This window comes from Podarcis gaigeae (genome assembly GCF_964106915.1).
Source record: "Podarcis gaigeae genome assembly, chromosome: 10".
NCBI classification, from domain to species: Eukaryota; Metazoa; Chordata; class Lepidosauria; order Squamata; family Lacertidae; genus Podarcis; species Podarcis gaigeae.
The window spans coordinates 20,882,098-20,889,412 of record NC_139686.1 but is presented as its reverse complement, the minus strand read 5'-3'; the positions used below and the strand labels follow the sequence as shown (position 1 = coordinate 20,889,412).

At 48.5% G+C, this 7,315-nt stretch overlaps 1 long non-coding RNA gene across 2 annotated transcripts; it reads right to left on the bottom strand.

Moving 5' to 3' along the window:
* Positions 1-3,778: 3,778 nt before the first annotated feature.
* LOC310826347 lies at positions 3,779-5,521 on the bottom strand. 2 transcript variants are annotated; one of them, XR_014555775.1, is made up of 3 exons: positions 5,211-5,521; positions 3,890-5,137; positions 3,779-3,813 (listed from the first exon to the last, which is right to left on the bottom strand). It is a non-coding gene; the product is annotated as an uncharacterized lncRNA (long non-coding RNA). The 2 variants fall into 2 exon arrangements; XR_014555776.1 differs by having other exon boundaries at positions 3,789-3,813; positions 3,896-5,137.
* Between the last annotated feature and the right edge of the window lie 1,794 nt (positions 5,522-7,315).

Genomic DNA, 7,315 nt, shown 5'->3' with positions numbered 1-7,315 from the left:
AGACTACCAGGGAAACGACATTCCCGTGGTAGGCGTTGGCCGGTTCCGGATTGCCTTCAAGGATTTTTCGGGCCTGCTCCGGTTGGTGGTGGTCGAAGGTCAGCGGCCAAGCCTCCTAGGGCTAGACTGGTTTGATGCCCTCGGCCTGGAAGTCACCGGCATCAACTGCATCTCTAACGCAAAGACTGAGGGTCTGGTCAAAGACTTTGCCGAGGTTTTTGACGGCACCTTGGGGCAATATACAGGTACGCCCATCTCCTTTAGCCTTGATCCACAAGTCGCCCCCATCAAGCTAAAGCCACGCCGGGTTCCCTTTGCTCTCAAGGCTAAGGTGGACGAACAACTGGACAAACTGATCGCCCAAGGAGTTTTGGAGCCGGTTGACCACGCCAAGTGGGAAACCCCCATCGTCACGCCTGTCAAGCCAGATGGGTCGGTGAGAATCTGTGCTGACTACAAGTGCACGATCAACAAGGCACTTCAGCAGCACGCTTATCCGGTTCCTGTTGTCCAACACCTGCTGCATTCCCTGGGTGAGAGTAAGGTCTTCGCTAAGCTGGACCTTGCCCAAGCCTATCAACAACTGCCAGTCGATGATGTCACTGCTGAAGCCCAGACGATCGTCACCCACCGGGGGGCATTCCGTTGCCGCCGGTTGCAGTTCGGGGTGAGTGTGGCTCCTGGCATCTTCCAAAGCCTTATGGAGCGTCTCCTGCAAGGGCTTCCGGGCGTGGTACCATATTTTGATGACGTCTTAGTGTCTGCAGACTCACACCAGCAGCTGTTCGAGTGCCTCCGTGCCGTGCTGACCAGGTTCCAAGAGGCCGGGCTCAAGGTAAAGAGGGAGAAGTGCCAGATCGCCGTTCCACAGGTAGAGTTCCTGGGCTATCTTATCGATGCCTCCGGCCTTCACCCGACCACATCCAAGATCCGCGCTATCCAGCAGGCCCCCACCCCAAAGAACAAGATGGAGTTGCAGGCATTCCTGGGGCTGCTGAACTTTTATAACATGTTCCTGCCCCACAAAGCCACAGTGGCTGAGCCTCTTCACCGACTCCTTAGTACAAAGACGCCTTGGGCCTGGGGTCATCGGGAGACGGCGGCCTTCAACGCGGTCAAGGCTCTCCTTTCATCAGACAGTGTGCTGGTACAGTACAGTGAATCCAGGCCGCTGGTCCTTGCCTGCGATGCCTCACCTTTTGGCATCGGTGCTGTCCTTAGTCACCGTTTTCCAGATGGAAGAGAAGCACCACTCGCCTACTTTTCCAGGACACTATCTCCGACGGAATGGAATTACAGCCAGCTTGACAAGGAGGCATTGGCACTTGTGGCTGGAGTGAAGAGGTTCCATGAATACCTCTATGGCAGGACTTTTGACCTCATCACTGACCACAAGCCACTCCTGGGCCTCCTCGCCGGTGATCGTCCAACTCCACCGGTCCTCTCGCCACGCATGCTGCGATGGACTGTTTTCCTGGCTGCCTACCACTACCGGCTCATCCATCGCCCGGGGAAATCGATGGGCCATGCCGACGCCCTCAGCCGTTGCCCTCTTCCAGCATTTGTGGAAGACCCGGCTCCAGCTTCATCGCTCCTTCTGATTGAGGATCTTCCGGCAGCGCCTGTATCAGCTGCCACTGTGGCCTCCGCGTCTGCCCAGGATCGCACCATGAGCCGGGTGCTCAACTGGGTGTGGAGGGGGTGGCCACAAGGGCCTTTTGCATCGGAGTTCCAGCCCTTCGCAACCAGACAACATGAACTCTCAGCTCATCGCGGCCGTCTGCTGTGGGGAGACCGCGTCGTGATTCCCCAGGGACTCCGTCAGCGCGTCCTGGAGGCTCTGCACGTTGGCCACCCGGGAATTGTCAAAATGAAGGCGTTGGCTCGGTGTTACGTCTGGTGGCCTAATATGAACGATGCCATCACTGCCTGGGTGTCCGCCTGTCAAGCGTGCCAAGAGTCGAGGCCTGCACCACCGGCAGCTAAGGGACACACCTGGGAGACGCCAAAGACACCCTGGTCGAGGGTGCACATTGATCTGGCTGGCCCCTTTCACGGCCGGACCTTTATGGTAGTGGTGGACGCCTATTCCAAATGGCTGGAGGTCGCCCTGATGCCCTCCACCACTACCGAAGCTGTCATCCGGGTGCTGCGAGGCCTGTTTGCAACGCATGGGTGTCCTGATGTCCTTGTCTCTGACAATGGACCAAAGTTCACGTCAGGCACGTTTGAGAGGTATCTTTTGGGACTGGGCATCCGCCATGCCCTAACGGCACCCTTTCATCCATCCAGCAACGGGCAAGCGGAAAGTGGTGCGCTCGGCAAAAGAGGCACTGGCGCGCCTGGACCGGGGAGACTGGCATGAGCGGGTCGCCGAATACTTGTTCGTGCAACACATCACCCCTCATGCGGCCACAGGGAGGAGTCCTGCTGAACTGCTTATGGGCCGCCGCCTCAGGTCACCGCTCGACCGGCTACACCCGGACTTTGCCGTGGCTGAACCCCCAGGCTGTGCCAACGCGCCACGGTCATTTGTCCCAGGAAACCAGGTCTTTGCCCGGAACTATGTGGGGGACATTCCTTGGGTGCCAGCCACAGTAGTGGGAGTCACTGGACCTCGCTCGTACCAGGTGGCACTCGAAGACGGACGCTTGTGGCGACGGCACATAGACCAGCTTAGGCGCAGGGTTGGGGACTTGGACACTACCGAGGTGCCCCCAACTGCGCTTGCGGCTCCAGAAGAGACACGTACAGATGGTGAGGCCCCACCTACACCTCCCTCGCAAACTGCCAGCGTGGAGCCAAACCAAGCCGCTTCAGAGGGTCTGCCAGACTTACCACAGACTCAGACCACTCCACTTGCGGAGGCTCCACCCACAGCAGCGGATCCAGGGGATTTTGTTCCAACGCCACCTAGGGTCGCACCACAGCCTCAGCAAGAACTGTGTGGCCCTCCGGACTTGGCTACCAGTCCCCGGCGGTCTGGCAGAGTTTCCAAGCGCCCAACTTATTTAAAGGACTATGTCGTTGGACATGTATCACTGTTGGTCTAAGTATGGGAAATGTAACCAATATGCTTTTGTGCCTAATTGAACCATTACGCGTAGTGCTGTATATGAGGAAACCTTTACGATTGTAACTAACGCCTTATCTCGGTGGGGAGGGGTGTTATGTAGTGAAGTTTCACCCTGGGCCAGCAGGGGGATACTGTATATAGTTTTCACTCAGGTCTGTAGATAGTTTTCCCTCAGGTCCGCGTCAGTTATTTTAGGCGGGAACTCTGGGCTGTTGTTGTTACAATGTTGACAGCCGGCTGCCTATAAAAGCAGGCCGGCTGAGCAGTTTGCAGTCAGTTCTATTCCAGCTTACGAAATAAAGAGCTATTTGGAGAAATCGCTGGTCGTCGGCTATGTCAACCCACAACTTAACATTAAAGGTAAAGGGACCCCTGACCATTAGGTTCAGTCATGGCCGACTCTGGGGTTGCGGCGCTCATCTCGCTTTATTGGCCGAGGGAGCTGGCATACAGCTTCTGGGTCATGTGGCCAGCATGACTAAGCCGCTTCTGGTGAACCAAAGCAGCACACAGAAACGCCGTTTACCTTCCCACCGGAGCGGTACCTATTTATCTACTAGCACTTTGACGTGCTTTTGAACTGCTAGGTTGGCTGGAGCAGGGACTGAGCTACGGGAGCTCACCCCATTGCGGGGATTCGAACCGCCGATCTTCTGATTGGGAAGTCCTAGGCTCTGTGGTTTAACCTACAGTGCCACCCGCATCCAACCCTCTAAATATAATGGGGGGAGAGCTCTCTAAATGCAAATGTGTATTACTTCAAAATGTGCTACTGGAAGGAATTTTTTTGTTTTGACTATGGCAGACCAACACGGCTACCTATCTGTAATTCAAAATGTAGTAAGTCAACCCTGCTGCATTTCCCTGCTCCAAAGACCTTCCACTAACAGCTTTCCCAAGAATTTGGACTACAAGTTTCATCATCCCTGACCATGGGTCATAGTGACTAGGGCTGATGAGGGATGCAGTCCAACAACTTCTGGCAGGCATCAGGTTGGGGAAGGTTGCTATATGGTTATATTTTAAAGACAATCCTTCTATGGGATTTTTTTTAAAAAAAATGAAAGCCTGTAAGTACAGCGCAATGAAAGATGCAAATAACAATGCATCCAAGTTATTTAGCTGTGAATTTACATGATTTTTAGGGGTTGGATCCAAAACTGAGCTCACTTCCATTCCATAATGGCACTGGGCCCGATGAAACTTCCTACCCACCTTCTGCCCTGGCTACCATCTCTGGCCAAGCTGCAGATGTGGAAGTCTCCCCTGTACTCCATAAAGCCCCACTGGGCTGGGTGGATGGGAGTCATGATTGTGCCCTTCTTTATTTGGAAGATTTTTTTACCTTGCCTTTTAGCTCAAAAACATTCCAGAGCAGCTTACAAAAATCAGAAGTGAAACATATTCAGATATCTTGTACAGTTTTTGACAGATCCTACTCAGAAGAAAAACATCTGCTACTTCCTGTCTCAATTCTGCAAGTGGACAAGCCCCGTTTGCTCACTGGCAAAAGATTTTGCCGCTGTCAGCACAGTCAAAGTCAGTAATGGTATGAAAGTGCACACTGGATTTGAGTCAGAGCTATTCAGCAGCAGAAGCAGCACCCAAGTTGAGATTGCCCTGGTGCTTATCAACTGCACTGCAAACATAGCAATATTAATACATTAGACAGGGACATTAGCTGCATCGTGTTTGATGCCTGCTAAAAAGTTTTGTTAGACAACCCTATACCCAAACCAGTAATTTTATTCTATTTCATTGTTTTTAGAACTGTTGATTTTATTGGTAAATTCTTATGAAAGTTCTAGATTATTTTATGCAAATCGCTGAGCGGATTCTTTTTAATTATGCAGTATAACATTTTGCTAAATAAAACAAATATTTCCTATCCACCGGACAATATGTTTGTGCTGTCTTTCTGATACACAGTAGTATTCAAGGCAGCTCATGCAAAGAAAAACCATTTTCAAACAAAAACAAAAATGACCATCACCAGATTAGGAACAATGTCTCAAAAAGAGCAATAAAAGCAATACAAAAAGCTGTTCCAGCATAAGCAAACTGCTTCTCTCTCTCTCTCTCTCTCTCTCTCTCTCTCTCTCACACACACACACACACACACACACACACACACAATAGAAGTCAGATATGCCCTCTAAGTAATGCAGAACAGAGTAATCAAAAAGTTAACTACTGCTAAAGGCAGTGCTTTAGATGCTAAAAGGACCCCTTTTGGAAGGGTGTTTCATAACAGAGGTGCAGCCACCGAGAAGGCCCTCCGCAGTTATAACTCTTGAATGTAAGGCATTTAGAGAGAAGCCATAGTTCTTGCGTAGATAACAGGATCTGTCATCAGGAGGTTTTGTCCTGATTTATGTGATGGATTAGGACAACAGGAAGTTATATAAGGCCAGGGGGCTCTAGGGGTTAAATGCAATCCTAGCGTCCTCCCGAAAACAGGGGTGGTGATCCCGCAGCACAAACCAGGCCTATCAAGATGCTTGAAGTTGCTTAGGCCCATGGCAAAATTGGTTGTGCCTCCTCCTTGCACAAGTCACCTCAGCTTGCAAAGCACCATTGAAAGGAAACATTAGAGCTCAGGAAAGGAGCACTACCTCCTATTTCCTGAGTGTTCTGACCTCCTAGCAATGGGAGATGTGCTGAAAATACGCCCCTTTTAAGCACGGTTTTGATTCTATTGCCACTTTTATGTATTAATGATGCTTCGCTGTGTTTGCATGGCTCTTAGATCTTCTGCATTTTGGCTCTCTGTTTGCTTCTATATTTGTAAGCCGCTTTGGGTGAACCTACATCAAGGGGGAAAGTAGCATGTCATTTATTTATTTATTTTTTAAAATCAGTATTATTCCAATGCCTCTGGGATATTTGTACGTTGATAAGCATATACAAATATATAGGATCAGGGTGCCAGACTCAAACATTAACCATATTTGAGAGGTTATGCCTCATAGGTTTTTTAAAAAAAAGTTTTTTCTTTTCTTTTTGCTTTTTTCTTAAGCGAAAAAGGGGTAAGACTGCAGAAAAATATTGTATTGCTCACCTCTCCATTTACTAGTGAAATCAGTCATTATTCAGGCCAAAATGTTCCCAGATTTTTGTTTTCTTGGAAGCAACATCCTTTGCTAGTCCTATTAATTTTAATGAGCACTTAACCCCTGTCAGGAGTTTTTGTTTCAAAAATTCTTGAAGCTCTTTACATTTTCAAGGTTCAGCAGTACAAAGGCGAAAGGATAAAGTCACTGAAATAAAACCCAAGGATCCTCTAACATGCTTACCTTCCATTAATGAGGCATCGCTGGCAGGTCTCTCTATATTAATGGTGCCTTTTCATAATCATGCAGCTGTACCGAACTGTATTAATTTTTGAGATTCATAATAGGTCGCACAGCTTCAATAGTATTTAAAATCTAATACTTTCATTTTACTTTCCTTGGAAGGTGGAAAATATACTTTTTTTGGTTGTCATGGAACAGCACCACTTGAATGAAAGTGACTGTCATGGAACAGCCCCACTGTTGCTGCTACAAACTGTTAAAAATGATGCCACAAAAGACTGAAAAGTGGAAAAAAATGTTCAGCACTATACAACTCCGACTTCCCATAAGCATTTGGTTGGCCACTGTAAGATTAGAATGGAGGAATAGAATAGATGGACCAGTGGCCTGATCCAGCAAGGCTCTTATTATATATACTCTGATGACTAAACTTGGCTCCAATTCCTGCTGCCCTAGCTTTAAGTTCTTTGCTGGCACTCCCCCAGAAACCTTCCTTCGTTCACCTACTCACAAAACATTTTGTTTCCTACCACTGTTACTTAGAAGACACTTTAAAGAGGTTATACATCCTAGAGATAACCCACCTTCTATACAACACCAATACTGTATGTAGCAAACCAGCTAGCAGATCCCTGGTAGATGTTTCAAGGAGACTCTGCCGATTGATTGTCACTTGATGACAACAGGGAAGCAGACCTTCTTGGTGACAGCACCAAGCTATGGAATGCCCTTAAGCAATTTGTAAGGCAGAAACAGTAATCACCTTTAATTGCCGCTTAGAAACATTTATGTCTACCAAATATTTCCTAGACTGGCACATAATTTTCAGTGCTGTTCAGCTTTCTTTGTGCTATATAGTTTTGTTTCCATCTCATTTTAAAGGAAACATTATTGAAAATTGTTGCATTTTTATTGCTTTTATGCAAACTGCTTGGGTTTTTAT